Source organism: Narcine bancroftii, chromosome 1, assembly GCF_036971445.1.
Source record: "Narcine bancroftii isolate sNarBan1 chromosome 1, sNarBan1.hap1, whole genome shotgun sequence".
Lineage (NCBI taxonomy): Eukaryota > Metazoa > Chordata > Chondrichthyes > Torpediniformes > Narcinidae > Narcine > Narcine bancroftii.
Window position 1 is genome coordinate 137,560,839 of NC_091469.1, and position 20,282 is coordinate 137,581,120.

Below are 20,282 nucleotides of genomic sequence, written 5' to 3' on the forward strand. Positions count from 1 at the left end.
GTCTTCTAATTTTAGCCATTGCAGCTCTGGGAAAGGTGTTGGCTGTCCACTTTATCTAAGCCTCTCATGATCTCTAGCACCTCTGTTGAGTCGCCTCTTATTCTCTGTTGCTCCAAAGGGAAAAGCCCGACTCGCTCAACCTTTCTTTAAAACACATGTCCTCCAATACAGACAGTGGACCTGGTAAATATTCACTGCACCCTTTACTAAGATTTCTTATCCTTCCCATAATGTGGTGACTGGAACTGAACTAATGAAGGCCGGCACACCATTAGCTTTCTTAACCACCCTGTCAACTTGCACAGCAAACATGAGGGGATCTATGGACTTTCACCCCATGACCCCTGTGTTCCTCCACACTGCTAAGAATGCTATCATCAACCCATGTACTCTACCTCAAGTTCCATCTTTCAAAGTTGTTCATTTCGCACTTCTCTGTCCAACTCTGCACCTTGTGTATATCATGTTGTAACCTTCAACAACCTTCCATTCAACAGGTCCAACCTTCAATGTTATTGTCCATTAGCTTGGCATTCAGACACAGCAATATTACAACTTAGGTTACCAAAAGTATTGTACAAGTTTGTGTTTGTAGGACAACTACGAATATCGATTATTAGAAAACTAACATAGAGTTTACTCAGTAACACAAATAAAGTCAGGCTGGGAAAGACAAAAATTTTAGGCTTGCAAACTTTCAAGACAGGGACCATTTATCACTTCTGCCCAACAGAGCCCCTCTCAGGCTCCAGAAACCTTGATGCCTACCTTGATGTCTTTAACACAGCAGCGCTAACTGACTACTGATCTGGCCAACAAGCTGTCAAAAGGCAGCCTATTTATAAATCAGCTTCTCACCCAAACACAGCTGATTGAGTCTACTACCTCTCAGACCCAATGTGAATTGTCAAAAGCTATAGTAAGCATTCAGAACCTTAAGAGCACCAGTTTGACATTGTTTCTGCCAGAAGTTTCACCCACCATTGTTAATTTTAAATCAGGCAGGCAAAAAACGGATGTTTATGTGTCCTTGGAACAACTCTTCCAGACTTCTGTTACTTTCTGAATACAAGAAGGATAACTCTTAATTTTGACTTGTACGTTGTAAGGTAAAACATCATGAGATGGGAATGTGTAAGGAGTTACCCTGTGCAGGGCTGTAACAAGATGTGAATGCATCCTTGTACTTACAAGATAAGAGAGACATTGATGGATTGAGAGGCAGGAAGCTAGCAGGGAAAGGATAGCAACAGTTTTAGTCATTGGACAAGTAATGATATGATGATGTTCTAAGCACGTATCCAAGGGTATAAAAAATCACCATTTTGCTGATAACGGCAGAATGCATTCTCCGACTAACATGGTTAGTCGCAAGTGTTACAATCCGGTAATAAAGAACAAAGAACCCTGATTTCGACTCAGTCTGGTGTTTGTCTCACTCATTCATGAACAAAGCAGACCTAACAACGTGAGAAAAAATGATTGATATCAAACCATTTCCCTGACCTTAGAAAGAGATAAGCAAGATGTAAGCTTGTAACAATGAGTTCAAAGAAATGTTATCAAATTTATATGCAGAAAAAAATGCCTTAAATATTGTAGCTTCTGACTGAGTTCTTTGAATGAGATCCATCAGTATTAGTAAGGTGACTTTGCCTACTCACCACCAAATACTGTTCATTCCTGTCGGCATAACTCAAATAAATTCTGAGTGTGTTGTACGGAGTGGCTTGGTTGTACTTTTTGTACCTTGACAGGAGCGCGGCTATCACAGAATAACCCCAGAAAATTAGACAACCAACCAATTATCATGAACAATTTATGGACAGAAGATCAATTTTTACCTTGCAGCTGATATACAGTGCTCTTATGGATAGATGAGAATCCTAAATCACTACCTGATCAGCAATGCACAAAGAAACAAGACATTGAGCTGGTGCTTTGCTTTAATTGGTCCTTGTACTTTACACTGGTCATAGTCTAGCAATCTACGATTTGATACCAAAATGCAGAAACATTTTGTGTCTCATTGACAACACATCCCCCACATCCCCTTCTTTTTCCCATATCCCACACCACAGCAATTCCTGGAATGCAGATATTCCAACTTAGATTCTATTTCACACCGACCCACAGGGATGTTACGCTGCAAACCAGCTTAACACCAGAACAAGGTCAAGATCAGAGGACTTTTTCCTCCGCCCTGTAAAGGGACATAAAGAGGCGCACCACTAATAAAGCATGGAAGATAAACAAAAAGAGTTTAGAAATGCTGAGTATCTTGCTGATCCTGCCACCTGATACCATCTGCAATGTTTAACACAAGAATGTCTGGAGCCACACCTGTCCTGTTCAGTGACATCCAAGTTACAAGTCCTCAAATACTTGCTTTGAAGCACTTGGAAGCTGTCAATGCCAGAGGGCCTTCAGGAAGTTAACTCAGCACCAGCACCATGACAATTCCTGGTTTCCCAAAACCTCGTTCACAGAAGAGGATCACCAGGAGCCTGCAGCCTGGTGTGAGGCCCTCAGCCACTGAGCCCTGGCCTGCTGTGGGAGTGTCCTACTCCCTTGGGTCCCTTCAATTCTTTTCCCTCTTAGTGGGTGTTTGTTGATCCCATCGAATAACCAGACGCCAAAAAATGGCAACCTCTGACGAATGCTTTACTGTTAAATTCCACAAATACAATGTATAACAGAAGCCCCTGGAAATGGAGTCTGCCGCCAACTGAAATCCGACTCCCTTTTCAACTAGCGCGCTTCACGGGGACTCACACAGGTGCAATAACATAATAGCGAGTATAGTAGCTGCAGCGGGTGCTGACTGCCAATAGAAGCGGCTGTCTACAGTGGGGAGGTGGGTGGAGTGTGGTAGGAGGTTGTCTAACTCTGCTGCCCTGCACCCATCCATTGCTTTCTTAGAGCCCAGAACTCCTGAAGTCAGGACTGTGAAGATGAGTGCTGCTATCAAGAGCATAGATCTCCAAGGATTTTCTCCCTCACTCATCTCCCTCAATCTTTCCCCCCTCTGCATCATTCAACATCTTATTCAATTAAGGTTTTGGTTCATACTATATTTTGGCCACTGTCTATTTATGCAAGGAAGCACTTTTTTGGAAGACGTGTTGAAGTTACCATATAAAAGCTAATTTTTTTGATATATTATTCTATTCCCAATAATATGGTAAATACTTTCATGAGGAACACATGAACAATTACTTCGATAGAATGAAATTCACCAAAGCACAACATCACTCCTTGAAGAAGGGCTCAGACTTGAAATATCGGCAATATATCTTTAACTTTTATGGACGCTACAAGACTGGCTGAGTTCTTCCAGCATTTCTATGTGTTTTCACTACAATCACAGCATCTGCAGACTTTCATGTTTCACAACATTACACAAAGTAGGGAAGTGGAAAATTATTAAGGGTAGGAACCATATTTAACGTGGCATTTCTTCACAGTGAGTGATGGGCTCCAAGTTCAAAGTAAACACATCCAAAGAGTGATATTTATCCCCACTCCCTCTGCTTTGCATGCCAATGCAAATTGGACATAGGGAACATTCTCTTTAATGAAAACAAAATATCCCTAAAACAAAATTAATGCTTTGTCTTTGTCTTTCATCTTGATCTAAATATTAGGAGCTTGCCATTGTCTGACACGTCTCTATAAGAGCCAACACTAAAAAGTGCTGACAAAACTCAACAGGACATACAGCATCCACAGGAAGTAAAGGATAACTTAGATCTGGGTCTTTCATCAGAAAGGAGGAAAAAAAACTGAGAAGGAATAAGGAGAGAGAGCAAGGGTAGCGTACTGAAAGATTTTTTTTGTCAGCTTTTGTTTTATCTCCTACCCTCCCACCATATCTACCTCCTACCTGTTAGCCTGTGTTCTACCCCTTTCCCCTTCCTCCCTTCTCTCCTCCTCTTGCCTCCCTCCATCTTTTTATTCAAGCATCTGCCTATTTGGTTTTTTTTTATACCTGACGAAGGGCTCAGCCCTGAATCTCTGGGTACCCTTCACTTCCTTTGGATGCTACATGGCCTGCTGAGTTTCTCTAATACTCTTCTGTATTGCACTTGAACCCACCCGATTTTCTTTTTTAACTCCACAGGAAGCAGTTCTGAACTGAGTACAAAAAGACAGTGAGGAAATAAATGGGCAATTGAGTTCAACAGCCGAAGACAAAGGGGTTGAAAAAGGAAAGACTCAACAGATAGCAGTTGATTGGTCAATCGAGTTCAACAAAGGAGGGAGTGGGCTGTCAGAATGGTAAGCCTTTGGCTTAACAGGCTTTGGTGAGAACAGGTAAAAGGTGAGGAAAATAATCAGAAGTCAGAAAAGGCCAGCCTATTTGAGGAACAAAAAGGATTCAGCAGGTAGGCACAGGTAAAGGCAAGTTTTTTTAGATATTATATATTTTGTTCCTCTAGTTATAGACAGTGGGAATAGCAAAATATGGATTGTCAGGGAAGATAGCATTATCCCTGACTACTTCATCTGCAATGTGCATCGAGCTGCAGCTCCTGACAAGTCAAGTTAAGGAATTGGAGCCGGAGTTGGATGAACTCCGAATCCGTCGGAAAGCAGAGGGGGTGATAGACAACTGTTACAGGGACACTATCAGACCTAGGAGGCAGGAGAAGGGTAGATCAGTGACAGTCAGGAGAGGGAAAGGGAACAGACAGGCAGTGCAGGGCACACCTGAGGCCGTCCCCCTCAATAAAAAGTATACCATTTTGGATACTGTTGGTGGATGGACCTACCAGGGGCAAGCCACTGAGATTAGGTCTCTGGAATAGAGTCTGGTGTCATGGTTATAAAGGGAAGGGAGGAGAAGAGGTGAGCTGTATTGATAGGGGATTCCATAGTTACGGGGACAGATAAGAGGTTCTGGGGAAATTATTGAGTATCCCAGATGATATGTTACCTCCTTGGTGCCAAGGTCCAAGATATCTCAGATCAAGTTCACAGTATTCTCAGGAGGGAGGGGAGCAACCAGATGATATGGTCCATGAAAGGACCAATCACGTGTGTAGGAAGGGTGAGGAGGTCCTAAAAGGAGAATTCAGGGAGTTAGGCGCTAGTTTGAAGGACTGGACCGCCAGGGTAGTGATCTCAGGATGGCTACCTGTGCCACGTGCTAGTGAGGTAGAAATAGGAGGATAATGCAGCTTAACACGTGGCTAAAGACATGGTTTAGGAGGGAGGGTTTCAGGTTTCTGTATCATTGGGCTCTCTTCCAGGGAAAGTGGGACCTGCTCCAATGGGACTCTTTGCATCTGAACTAGAAGGGAACTAAAACACTTGTGGGAAGGTTTGCTAGTGTTTCTTTGGTGGGTTTAAACTAGATGTGCAGGGGTAGGGGAATCAGAGGGCCAGAGCAGATAAAGAAATGGAGCAGAAAGATGATGTTAAAATTGCATGCACTGTTAGAAGATGTGGTAGAAATATTCTCAGGTGCATCTATTTCAATGCAAGGAGTATTGCAGAAAAGGCAGACAAGTTTAGGGTGTGGATTGGCATGTGGAATTATGATAATGTGTCCATTAGTGAAAGTTGGTTGCAGGTGGAGCAGGACTGGCAGGTCAATGTTCCCAGCTTCCTTTGCTTTAGATCAATGGTTCTCAAACTTTTTGTTTCCACTCACATATCACTTTAAGTATTCCCTATGCCATAGGTGCTCTGTGATTAAAAACTGTAAGTCCTGTTTTTTTTAAATTTTATCTGAGGTTGCCTCGCTTATTCCCAACAACATATCATAAATATTAGCTTATTGAAAGATTGTAAATTATAAATTATGTCAATTAAGTTCTACAGGAGAGATATCAATAAGATAGAAGGAGTGTAGAAAAAATTTAGTATCCTGTTGCCTGGACTTCTGGAATTGAGTTACAGGGGAAGGTTAAACAGGTTGAGGCTTTATTCTCTGGACCGTAGAATGAAGGGAGATTTAATAAATGTATTTAAAATTATGAGGGGGATTGACAGAGTAAATGCAGATAGACTTTTTCCACTAATGGTAGGTGAGATACAAACCAGATGACATAGGTTAAGAGCGAAAGGGGAAAAGTTTAAGGGGAACATGAGGGGGAACTTCTTCACATAGAGAGTAGTGGGTGTGTGGAACAAGCTTCCAGCTGAGGTGGTGAATGTGCGCTCAATTTTAAAATTTAAGAGAAATTTGGACGGATATATTGATGGAAGAGGTATGGAGAGCTATGGAATGAGTTCAGCTCAGTGGGACTAGGCAAAAAAAAATGGTTCGTCACAGACCAGAAGGGCTGAAGAGGCCAGTTTCAGTACTGTAATGTTCTATGGGTCCTTGGTTCTATGGGTCCTAGGTGATGCAAATATTGACAACACAAATTGGGTTTTGTTTTATAACCATATGACAATTACAATAGGGAAACAGGCCACCTCATCCTTTCTAGACTACACCAAACCAAGTAATCTCCTCTACTCCCACCTACCTGCACCTTGCCCATAATCCTCCATTTCCCTCCCATCCATATACCTACCCAATTTTTCTTTAAATGACAAAATGGACCCTGCCATCACTACTTCTCCTGGAAGCTCATCCCACTCCAGCACCACTCTCTGAGTGAAGTTCCCCCTTATGCTACTTGTAAACTTCTGCCCCTTAACTCTTAACTCATGACATCTCATTTCAATCTCTCCTACCTTCAAGGGGAAAAGCCTTTCCACATCAACTCTCTCTAGCCCCTTATAATCTTAAATATCTTTATAAAATCCCTCTGCAACCTCCTACACTCCAAGGAATAAAGACCTAATCTGCTTAATCTTTCTTTGTAATCTAGATTCTGAAACCCAGGTAACGTTTTTGTAAATCTTCTCTGCACTCTCTCTATCTTGTTGATTTCCTTCCTATAATTTGGTGACCAGAATTGCACACAGTATTCCAAATTTGGCCTCACCAATGCCTTGAACAGTCTTAACATCATCTCCCAACTCCTGTATTCTATGCTTTGATTTATAAAGGCCAGCATAGTAAAAGTCTTCTTCACTACCCAATCCACGAGATTCTACCTTTAGGGAATGATGAACAATTATTCCTAGATCTTTCTGCTCCACTGCATTCTTTAATGCCCTCCCATTTACTACACATGTCCTGTTTTGATTATTCCTTCCAAAATGAAACACTTCACACTTCTCAGCATTAAACTCCATCTTCCATCTTTCAGCCCATTCTTCTAAGCATTCCAAATCCTTCTGCAGTCTTTGTAAACCTCCTTCATTATCCACAATTCCATATATTTACTAATCTGCATATTTACTAATCCATTTTATCACCCCATAATCCAGATAATTCATGTAAATGACAAACAACAATAGACCCAACACAGAACCCTGTGGCACACCACTTGTTAACGGCCTCCAGCCTGACAAACAGTTATTCACCATGACGCTCTGGCATCTCCTTTCCAGCCACTGTTGTATCTATTTGACTATCTCAAAGTTAATACCTAGTGCTTGAACCTTCCTAAGTAGCCTTCCATATGGAACCTTATCGAAGGCCTTACTGAAGTCTACATAGAGAACATCCACTGGTCTACCCCCATCAACATTCCTAGTCACCTCTTCAAAAAATAGAACAAGATTGGTCAAACATGACCTTTCACGCACAAACCATTGCATTGTCTCCACAAAAGTCATGTACTTTGCTTATCACTGTTGTGATTAGCAAGTTAACATTATTTCAGGGGAAAATCCTTAATGTGATGGGCCCAGAGGACCCCAAAACCCAGCAGCAATAGAAATTCACCAAGACAAATGGTTACATAAACAAAAGTTACTTTTAATTTTCTTTAAACATAGAAACAGAATCAAGCTTAACTTATTACTATCAACTTAATCTAACTTAACTTAACCTACTTATAATTCTAAGTGCACATGCATGTAATGTGTGTATAAGTTCAGAAAAGGTCTTTAGTTCACAGTCCAATCTCACTTCTCATTCCTCCAAGTTCACTGGTATCTGGCAATTCTTATACTGTGGACAGAATTTAACATTTATGAAACTTAGCCAGGCTTTGGTTACCACTCAGGAAGGTTCTTGTTGGTTTTCAGAGAGAGATTTATTGCTCGTTGGACACAAACAAACTCATTCCTTCTGATCAGCTACTTTAGTGTCTTGCCAAATAAACTTGTCCCATCAGGGTTTTCCAGATGATAACCTCTTTCTTTCAGGTCATCACAGAGTTCCTTTTCTGTTTCCCTTATCTCAGGTGAAAATATTATAAACCATCTCCACTTATATGGACCACAAGGACTTTGAACAGGATGAACTACGAACTCACAACCCATCTTCAAAATTGGGTTTCAAACAAGCTTCCAAAAGCCACTGCAGAAAACTAGCAGTCTCTCTCTCTCTCTCTCTCTCTCTCTCTTTCTGCTTGCAAAACCACATGACCTTCTTAAAGCAGCAAACTGCATTCAGATTGTGGCACCAGACCCAATCTTCTGAGTCCATAGATCTTTTGCTTTCCAAAACAATAACCCATTTCTCCACAGCATGCCCAATTAACACCTACTTGTGAAGTCTTTCAGCTAAGCAGTTTCCATTGTCTTTACAAAGGCACTGGGAGCCTGGACTGTCTGGCTTGAGCAGAGTTCTGGCATTTTAAATTAGATCTGCGTTGTGAAGTTTTTGTGACCTACACTAAAAAAAATCATGATTTATCTTCTTTAAAGCATATCCATATACAATATAAAATGTAACATAAGCTGTCACATTAGATATCAATCAGTAATCTATTAGTTACACATCAAACTAATTTTATTGAAGAGATGTTTTGACCTTAGAAAATATTTACAGGTATTGGATGTAATAGTAGAAGTAAAAAGTAGCCTGTGAAGAAATTTCTCCTCTCCATTTCAGGAACAGGAGCTATGGTCCACAATGTCTGTGCCAAACGTGATACCAAATTCACTGCTGCTTGTATATGATACGTCTTTCTCTATTCTCTACATGTTTATGTGCCTGTCAAGAAGCTTCATAAATGCTCCTGTTGAATCTACTTCCACCAGTACCCTGGCAGCCCATTCCAGGCATTTACCACCCTCTATGTCTGAAACTTATAAAAATTTTTTTTATATTTTACACTATGAACCATACTGACCAAAATACATACAGACATTTTTATCTTGAATATATAGTGTCATTTTCTTCCCTTTTCCCCCCTCCCTTCCCTTCCTCTCTCTCCCCTTTCCCATTTATTCAAAGTTCAATCTATAAGATACATTAAATCCGTTAAACAATGTCGTCACCTAATAAAATAAACAAGAAATTTATATCTTTTACTTTTATATCCTGAGTCAGTTCATTTTGTTGTCTTCTCCTTCTGTCATTTTAGATGGTGAAGGTTCATGGTAGGATTTCTCTTTTGTATTTCATGTATGGTTCCCATATTTGTTTTAATATTGTGATGTTATTTTTTAAATTATATGTTATTTTTTCTAATGGAATACATTTATTTATTTCTATGTACCATTGTTGTATTCTCAAGTTGTCTTCTAATTTCCAGGTTGACATAATACATTTTTTTGCTACAGCTAGGGCTATCATAATACATCTTTATTGTGCTCCATCCAAATAGAGTCCAAATTCTTTATTTCTTATATTACTGTGATAGTACAGATCTATCACCAATGTATATAGTGTATATAGTTACTGTATCTAGACTGTGCTTACAGCGATTGGCTGAGAGCTAAGCCACGCCTATTGTCTGGGCCTTAAAGGGTTGTGTCCCTAGCCAGGTCAGATCATTCCAGACTGGTCGGCCACCTGTGAAGAGCTCTTATCTTTTGCTAATAAAAGCCTTGGTTTGGATCAACAAGTCTTTGATTCTTTCAACGAGCTCTACAATTACTTAGAAGGAAGATCTCTGGGTTTTTTGGTATATTGCTTTTTGTGATTTCATTTAATATCGGGCTTAGATCTTCCCAAAATGTTTCCACTTTCTCACATGTCCAAATTGCATGTATTGTTGTTCCCGTTTCCTTTTTACAGCGAAAACATGTGTCTGATACTGTTGGGTCCCATTTATTTAACTTTTGGGGCGTGGTGTATAGCCTGTGTAACCAATTATATTGTATCATGCGTAACCTCGTGTTTATTGTATTTCTCATGGTTCCGGAGCATAATTTCTCCCATGTTTCATTCTTTATCTTTATGTTTAGATCTTGTTCCCATTTTTGTTTAGGTTTACAGTTTGTTTCCTCATTCTCCTTTTCTTGCAGTTTGATGTGCATGTTTATTATAATTTTTTAAATAAATCCTGGAGTGGACTCAGAAGAAGAGGAGGGAGAACATCAAACTCTACACAGAGAAATGAAAGATGAAGGGAAGGGACAGTACATGGAAAAAATTTTTTTTTAAAGAATATATGGAAACATTAAAAGAATGGCTGACACAAGAATTCAGTGAAATAAAAAGAAGAATAAAAGGTACAGAAGAAAAAGTGAATAGATTAGAGATGGTCATGACAGAAATAGGGAAAATAGTCGAGAAGGTGGAAGAATGAGAAACATTTGTCAGAAACTTGATGAAACTTTATGCTAGTTCCAAATTTGGTTCTGTTTTGGGTGATTGTTATGTTTGTAAAATAGACGTGAGTAAATTGGACCACAAGAACACAAGATTTTAGCCCATCGAGTCTGCTTTGCCGTTCACATTATGACTGATGGATTTTTCCCTTCAACCCCATTCTCCTAGCTTCTCCCTATGACCTCAGATGATCTTACTTATCAAGAACCTTTCAAGTTCTGCTTGGCAACAAATTCTACACATTCACAAACCTCGGAATGAAGAAATTTCTCCTCAGCTCTTTTCTGATCCGAGCCACTCCCACTACTAGAAACAACCCCACATCCATTCTATCCAGTCCTTTGAATATTTGAAATTTTTCAATGAGATTCCCACCTCGTTCCTTTAAACTCCAGTGTGCGCAGATCCACAGCTATGGGGAATATGTTAACCTCTCATCCCTGGAATTATTGTCATAAATTTTCTTTGAACCCTTCATCTATCTTTCCTTGATCAATGAGCATAAACATGCAAAACAAATCGGAAAATCAATTCAGCATTCTGAATCAGAAAAAAATCTGCATATCCATGTTATTCAATGCAATTTTCAGAATAAACTCAACTGTTATGAAACTGTATTGAAGCTTTTTTTTCTCCCAAATTGTCAGAGGTTGATTTAAGAAAGGATTCGTGGTTGCTTTTCTTTGTTTTTGTGAACAAAATGGAGCACAGAAAGAGGTGTACAGACAAATTGGCTGGCATGAAACAAATGTTTTGAAGTACATTACATTTTATTGCTTTTCGGTCACAAATAAAACGAGCACAGGGAAAGAAAAGCCAGTCAAGAGGTCGGGGCATGAATGTAGATTTTACAAACTATGTAAACATTATTTCACTTGTTTCTTTTTGGCAAGGATGACAGAACGAAAGTCTATCTCAACCTATTTATATGTGGCCTTCAGTCGCTGAAGGGAATATATTCCACTGCTGAAGGGAATATATTCTGCAATGAACATAATTGAGGGAATTGAAAATTGAGATAATCACAGATTATTCCTGTCAAGCTTTTGTGACACTCTCTCCTACACCCCTTATAAGTCACTGAAAAGAGTGAATGGATCAAGATGAAACAGAATGAAGAAAACGAGGGAGTTCTGTCTGAAAGACCATTTCTACAACTGCACTTCTAATTGATGTCAAAACTAATAAAATATCCAATCATTCTAGTTTTATTTTGAAAAGGAAAGCCAGAAAAAAATGACCTTAGTTCTGTCTATCTCTTTAAGTTTTGAATCTAATGCATATTAGTTTCCCATCGAACCGTCAAACATCAAAACACCATAACACACTTGGTATGAACTGTTGCTCAGAGAGGAAAAATATCAACTCAATGAAAGCAACAATTTTTAATATTACTGACCATTGTGGTAGATGAACAACAATTTAGCTGCAGAAAAATGTACACATATATATTGATGGGGAGTAAATATCAACCCTCCATTCATAACCATAGTAGATATGGACATGCAAGAAATAAAATGTCAAAGCAAAAAATTGCCAACAAAATTTCCAGCAATCTCATTTATAAATACCATGAAAACTACTTCTTCAACAACCATTGTATTTCTAATGTAACCAATGTAGGAAAATAGTAAATTACTTACAATAAAACCTTTGTTTGTTTTCTGCAGAATGCTGGTAGTTTCATTCAAGATTCCAGAGTCATTATCATGCAGTTGATTGCTGGGGTTTTCCCAGTTTGTTCCAACATTTGATCCTTCATGGAGCTCAGCAGTGGAGCAGTCTCCTCCCTTGTATTTGCTATGACTTATGCTGGAGAAATCTGGATGGAGAAGAACAGATGTGAGTGAGAAGTTTATGTATAGTACCTGAATCTAGCCTATTTGTGACTCCAAGACATGCAGAATGGTGCACTTGAAATGGACCACTCTGAAATGGACCAGAAAGCCACTCAGTAAGAATTGGGCAAAATAAATGCTGGTCTTGTTGAAGGTTCTGACCTGAACTTTGACTATTTTTCCCACCTGATGAGTTCCTCCTGGAGATTTATTTTTGCTCTAGATTTCAGAATCTCCATCACCTCCCATGTTTCCATTTTTCTTGCCAGATAATTTGATTTCTTTAAGCTTAACATCTCAATTTATTCTTTTTTGTTATCCATTTCTATCTGTGTCTTTTTTTTTAGCATGTGGATCCCCCTTTTGTAACAGAAATCTCCAGTTCAAAATCTGCTGCAACCCAATGATTACCGGTAATCTCTCAAGCTCAATTGTTGTTTCACTCCGGTTATTTTTATGCATAAAGAAAACTGATTTGTCTTTGTGAATCACAGTGAAATTTACACAATTAAAGACTATTGAAATTAAAACAAATAATAGATTTGTGATGTTGATTCAGGATTATAAAAACCATATGATGTAAAATTATAGATTAATAAATCATTACGCAATCAGATTGTTCAGGCTGACACATTGATTGGGTGCCAATATCCTTGGCTGTCACCTTTTACTTGATTTTTGACCTTTGTAGATTTTTGTAGATTTTGGATCAGTTTTTCAATCATAAGGACACTTTTTGGACATTATTATAACCATATAAACATATAACAATTTACAATACGGAAACAGGCCATATTGGCCCTTCTAGTCTGCACCAATTTACGTGAAACTCCACTAGTTCCACCTACCCACTCCCATGCTCATAATCCTCCAACCCCTCACATCCATGTACTCATCCAGCCTCCTCTTAAATGACAGAATTGACCCTGCCACAACTTCTTCTTCCGATAGATCATTCCACTCTGCCACCACTCTCTGAGTGAAGAAGCATCCTCTTATATTACTCCTGAAGTTTTGCCCCCCTAACCCTTAACTTATGACCCCTTGTACCAATCTCCCCTACCCTCAGAGGAAAGAGCCTATCCACATCTACTTTATCTATTCCCTTCATAACTGCACACAATACTCCAAACCTGGCCTCAGCAAAGCCATAAACAGTCTCAACATCACTTCACAGCTCCTAAATAATATGCTATGATTTATAAAGACCAACATACCAAAAGCCTTCTTCACCACCCTATCTACACGGCAATCTACCTTCAAGGACGCTGACCCATTATTCCAAGATCCCTCTGTTCCTCTGTATTCTTCAATGCCCTCCCCTTCACTGCATACATCCTATTTTGGTTATTCTTCCAAAAATGAAGCACCTCACACTTATCTACATTAAACTCCATCTGCCACCTTTCAATCTACTTTTCCAAACAGTCCAAATCCTTCTGTAGTCCATGAAAACCCTCTTCACTATCCACAACCCCCCCCACTATTTTTGTATAATCCATATATTTACTCACCCAATTTACCACCCCGTCATCCAGATAATTAATATAAATGATGAACAACAAAGGACCCAACACTGATCACTGAGGCACACCGCTCGTCACTGACCTCCATCCTGACAGACAATTGTCCACGACGACTCTCTGGTGCCTATCTTCCAGCCACTGCTGAACCCATCTGACCATCTCTATATTAATCCGTAGAGATTGAACCTTCCTTACTAACCTTCCATGTGGAACCTTATCAAAAGACTTACTAAAATCCAAATAGATCACATGTACCTTCATCAACCTTTCTGTTCACCTCTTCAAAAACTTCAACAAGATTCACCAAGCATGACTTTCCCTCACAAACCCATGCTGGATGTCCCTGATCAATCCCTGCCTATCCAGATATTTATGCATATTATCCCTAAGAATTCCTTCCATTAGTTTCCCCACCACCGATGTCAAACTAACCGGCCTATAGTTGCTTGGCCTGCACCTCGTGCCCTTTCTAAACAGCAAAACTACGTTTGCAACCCGCCAATCCTGTGGCACCTCGCCCTCCTCCAGTGACGGTTAAAAAAATCACTGTCAGAGCCTCCGCTCTTTCCTCCCTGACCTCCGTTAAGATCCTGGGAAAAATCCCACCAGGGCCAGGAGTCTTATCTACTTTTATACACCCCAGAGGTTCTAAAATCCCATCTTTACTAATCCCTATCTTTTCCATAACTAACTCTTTTTCCCCTCTTATCCTACACAATTCAATATCTCTTTCCTTCGTGAACACCGACGAGAAGAATGTATTCAATATCTTCCCATCTCATATGGTTCCTCACACATACTTCCGCTCTGATTTTCCAGTGGACCTCTTCTATCCTTAATCTTCTGTTGACTGTTCACATATTTGTGCATTGGAACAAACTCAGCTTCTCATATTCCTCCTCCCAAGTGAATAGCCAAACAGCCCCATTCTCCTCTCTTTCAACGTTCTAGCAAATGTTATCCAGGACATTTTGGATGTCATTTTATGAAATACTTGATTAAGATTGACAAACAAAAACAATTTCTTTTTTTTTCCCCCATGAACATTCATATATATTTTAAACAAAATGTCGTCGTTGCAGTTTTCATTCTGGATTGCAATGGATCAATGCATCCAGGGAGGTTTAAGCCTTGTAAACACGCTGTTTTAATCTTGTTTTTATGATTATAAATTACATTAAAATAAATGTTATTTTTCTCACAATCTTATTGATACTGAGAAAAATGGCTTGAGTGAAGAACAGGGAGACAAGGAAAATGGAATGAAAGAATTTCCATTTATTTCTATTGCCATGTGATCTCATAGATCATGTCACTTTATTTAAATTTGTTTAAAAATATCACACTTATGGTCATGCAATCAATGTGTGGAACAAGCTCGAGTGGTTTGATAAATATGTATAGGAAAGAATAGGTTACAGAGCTACAGGTTAAAAAAGGTAAAAGTTATTGCTTCCCTGATGGACAAAATAGCCAATGGACAAAATAGCCTCCTTCTAATATAATATATTATCATTTGAAAAGCGGATCGTGTAACACTAATACAGTGCCAGCAATCCGGAGTCAAATGAGCCACTGTCAGTGAGGAATTTCCATGACCTGCGTGGATTTTCTTCAGGTACTCCCACCCTCCAAAAATGTTCAGGGTTCAAAAGTTAGTTGGGTGTCAGGGACTTCGTGGGTTGGGAAGAGCCTTCGACCGTGCTGTTTTATTAAAATTCATTTAAACATTTATCTGAAAAAAACATTTTGCTCTCAATGACAGTGATCAAACAATAACTAACACTAACAAGATGCCATTTACATAATGAAGTATTTTGAGAGGTTGATTATGGAGCAAATCAATTCTGTCTCTTCAGGGCCATGGAACTACATCAGTTTGCCTATCGTCACAAGAGGTCAAGAGCAGATGCCATCTTGCTGCCATCTGCTCTATAATAGGTCACCTGAATCTACGCCAGTCTGTTGTTCATTGACTAAAGCATGATGTTCAACCCCATTGAAACTAATGTCCAAACGAAAGGATCGGAAACTCTGTTCATCCCTCAGCAACTGAATCCTTGACTTCCTCAATGGAAGACATCAATCAGTGCAGATTGGCAACATCAGTATTTTGCATCAGTCTTCACTGTTGAGGGTGTTAGCAGATGTCAAAGGATATCAGTGTAGGGAAGTGAGCGCAGTTACGATTTAAAATGAGAAGGGGCTCAGAAAGCTGAAAGGTCTAAGGGTGCATAAGTCTCCCAGACCAGATGGATTTCACCCTCGGATTCTGAAAAAAAAATAGCAGTAGAAATTGTGGAGGCATCGGTAATGATCTTTCAGGAATCAATAGATTTTGATATAGTCCCAGAAGACGGTAAATCACAAATGTCACCCCGCTATTCAAGAAGTGAGAGAGGCCGCAGAAAGGGAATTATAGACCAGATAGTCTGACCCTTAGTGGTTGGAAAGATGTTGGAGTCTATAGTCAAAGATGAGGTTACAGAGTACTTAGAGGTATGTGACAAAATAGGCCAAAGCCAAAATAGTTTTCCTAAGGGAAACCTATTGTAATTCTTTGAAGTAGTGACAAGCAGGCTAGATAAAGGAGATGCAGTCGATGTCATGTATTTAGATTTTCAGAAGTCCTTTGACAAGGTGCCGTACTTGAGGTTACTGTGATGCCCTGCCGTGACAGTAAGCAGACACAAAATTTAAAGTCTGAACAACAGGCTTTATTCATCTTAAAGTCTCTGCTGTTGTGAGCTCTGCTTTGCTCCCCAGTGAATGAACTCAAAAGGGGCCGGATGTGGCTTATATCCCGGACAGGTGATTGGCAGTGGCTGGGTGGGGATTGGTCCATTCAGGTCGACTGATTGACAGCCAGCCAGGTGTTGTCTGTCCTCCAGTAATCTTCCTGCAGGTACATTGGATGCTCCCTGCAGTCAGCTGGTGGTATATCACCCCAGTTACTTAACAAGATAAGAGCCCATGGTATAACTGGAAACATACAAGCAGGGGTAGAGCATTGACTGATGGGCAGGAAACAGAGATTCAGAATACAGGGATCATATTCTGGTTGGCTGCCAGTTACTAGTGATGTTCCATAGAGACTTCTTCTTTCTATGTTGTATATTAATGATTTGTATTATGGAATTAATGGTGTTGTGGCTAAGTTTGCAGTTAAATACAAAGGCAGGTGGAGGAGCAGGTAGCGTTGACAAAACAGGGAGGATACAGACAGATTAGGAGAAAGGGCCTAGAAGTGGCAAATGAAATTCAATGTTGGAAAGTGTTCCGTCACGCATTTAGGTAGAAAAAATAAACCGATTTTTTTTAAAAAATGGGGATAAAATTCAAAATACCCAGATGCAAAGGGATCTGGGAGTCCTCATTAAGATAGCCTGAAGGTAAAGATGAAGTTAGAAATGGAATCCAATACACACCATCACGTCCTATAAGGTTAAACCTAACATCCAAAATGGCTATGATGCTTCACTCCCTGATGAGTGCTCACTTTGAAAAGAAGAATTCAATGGCACCAATGAGAGTCCCTCCAGAAACTGGCAACCCTGTGATATCTCTTTCAGATGCCAAAGCCAGAACATCTTTCAAGAGGGTGAACCCTCACAAGGCATCAGTCCCTGAAGGTATACCCGGCAGGGTACTGAAAATCTGTGCTAACCAACTAGCTGGAGTGTTCAAGCACATGTTTGATCTCTTACTGCGGCAGATGAAGTTTTCCATCTGCTTCAAAAGGGCATGAATCATACTGATGCCCAAGAAGACCAGATTGAGCTACCTCAATGTCTATCACCTGGTAGCACACTCATCTTCTGTAATTAAATGTTTTGAGAGGTTGCTCATGACCAGAATTAAGCATATCAATGCAAAGATCTGGACCCATTGCAATTTGCCTATTGCCATGATCGTTCCACAGCATATACAATCTCACTGGTTCTCCACTCACCCCTGGATCAACTGGACACAGAAATACATACATCAGATTGCATTTTATTGACTATAGCTCAGCTTCCAACACCTTCATCTCATCAGTACTCATCAGCAAGATTCAAAATCTGGGCCTCTGTACCTCCATCTCCAACTGGATCCATGTCTTCCTCACTGGAAGTGCATATTGGTAACAACATCTCTTACTCACTGACAATCAACACAGGTGCACTTCAAGGATGTGTGCTTACCCCACTGCTCTACTCTCTCTACACCTATGACTGTGTAGCCAGGCACAATTCAAATACTTGCTACAAATTTGCTGACAACACTACGGTTGTAGGCAGGATCACAGATGTCAATGAGGAAGAGTACATGAGTGACATAGAAAAGATCGTTGAATGGTATCACAATAAAACCTTGCACTCAATGTCAGTAAATCTAAGGGGAAAGAGAAGGCAAGAGAATATAAACCAGACCTCATTAAGGAGATAGTAATGGAAATGGTAAGAAACTTCATATTCCTGGGTGTCAACATCTCTGAAGATTTTTCCTGGAATCGTCATGTTAATGCAATTATGAATAAGGTACACCAGCAGCTTTATTTTATGAAGAGGTTGAGGGAATTTGGTATGTCATGCAAGACCCTTACAAATTTCTATAGGTGTACTATGGAGAGCATTCTGACAGGTTGTATCATTGTTGGTATGGAGGTGTCAATGCAGGAAAAGGTAGAGGGTTGAATCATCACTGCATTTAGGGTATCTTAAGAAAGCAGCCTAAATGTTCAGGACCCCCACCACCCAGGTCATGCCCTTTTCTCTCTGCTACCTTCAGGAAGGAGGTAGAAGAGTCTGAAGACACACAATATCACAAAAACAGCTTCTTCTCTGCCATCAGGTTTCTGTATGGATAGGCCAAGTCAATTCAAACTTATTATCATCTAATTGCACAAGTGCAACGCGATGAAAGAGCATTCTCCACTCCTTGGTGCAAAACATGCAGACACACAACCAATCATAACACACATACAGAGAGACAATACATAAGGTGGACTAGTATTCATTCGTACAGATAAATAAATAAATATTGAGACTCTTGGATGGCTAGTTAGTGTGAGCAGTTCCTTTGGTTGTTCAACATTCTCATTGACTGTGGGAAGCAGCTGTTTCTCAGCTTGGCGATGTTGGCTCTGACAATCCTGTATTTCTTTCCTGATGGGAGCATCTGAAAGATGCTGTGTGGTCCTCAAATATTTTGCATGCCCTCTTCAGGCAACGATATCAGTAGATCACGTCGATGTGGGGAGGGATTCGCTCAGCCACTTTTATGGTCCTGTGGATTGACTTCCAATCCATTTCTCTCCAACAGCCATACCATAGTGTGGTAAAGCTGGCTAGGATGCTGTTGATAAAGCTCCTGTAAAAGGTTGACACGATGGTAGCTTTAGTCTTCTCAGGAAGTGCAGACGCTGTTATGCCTTCCTGGCAAGTGAAGAGATGTTGTATCCACAATAGGTCACGAGTTAAGTGAACTACAAGGAACTTGGTGGTCTCCATTCTCTCTACGATAGAATTATTTATGTGTAGTGGAGGATGATCGTTCCTGGTCCTGGACAATGATTATCTCCTTCATATTGTCTACATTGAGACTCTGTAGTGTGACTCATTGTTGTTGCTGATGAGACCAACTACTGTTGTGTCTGTGGTGATGCACCACTAGCCTACTGCAGGGGGAAACCTGTGTACCTGCAGAAGACCACTGGAGGACAAGGCAACACCTGGCCGGTTGTCAATCAGCCGACCTGAATGGACCAAGCGCCTCCCGGTCGGCTGCCGATCACCTTCCGGGATATGCTAGATCCGGCCCCTTGAGGTCAGTCTCAGAGCTTGCACAGCATTCTCACAGCCAGCTCTGTGGAAGTTTATGTTAAATAAAGCCTGTTGAAAAGACTTTATGTTTTGTGTCTGCTTTCTGTTCAATAGCGCAACACAGTGCCATTTGCAAACTTGATACATTTGGAGATGGATCAATAGCGTGAACAGGAGTGAGCTGAGCACACAGCCTTGAAGTGTGCCAGTGCTCTGTGTGATGGTACTAGATGTTCTGCTACTGACCTAGACAGACTGTGATCTTTCCATTAGGAAGTCCAACAACCAGTTACAAAGAGGTGTGTTGAGTCCCATTAAGGACAGATTCTATATCAGCCTTTGGGGAATGATCATATTAAATGCCAAGATGAAGTTGAACAGCAGCCTGGTGTATGAGGTGTCATTCTCCAGGTGGATCCGGACAGAGTAAAGGGACAAGACTATGGTATGCCTTATGAATGAACCAATAGCATCTATCCACCAAGGAATCTATGGACACAACCACACATTTACTCTTTTGATTTATACTAGTTAT

The 20,282-nt window shown here is 40.2% G+C and overlaps 1 protein-coding gene across 10 annotated transcripts in view; it reads right to left on the reverse strand.

Moving 5' to 3' along the window:
- The window catches only part of LOC138764513 (teneurin-3), a 4,541,667-nt gene that overhangs the window by 3,301,779 nt on the left and 1,219,606 nt on the right, over nucleotides 1-20,282 (reverse strand). For all 10 annotated transcript variants that reach the window (XM_069940598.1, XM_069940580.1, XM_069940589.1 and 7 more), the window contains one exon: nucleotides 12,223-12,401. The gene's annotated coding sequence lies outside the window, so the exon portion shown is untranslated. The remainder of the gene's footprint in view (nucleotides 1-12,222; nucleotides 12,402-20,282) is intronic.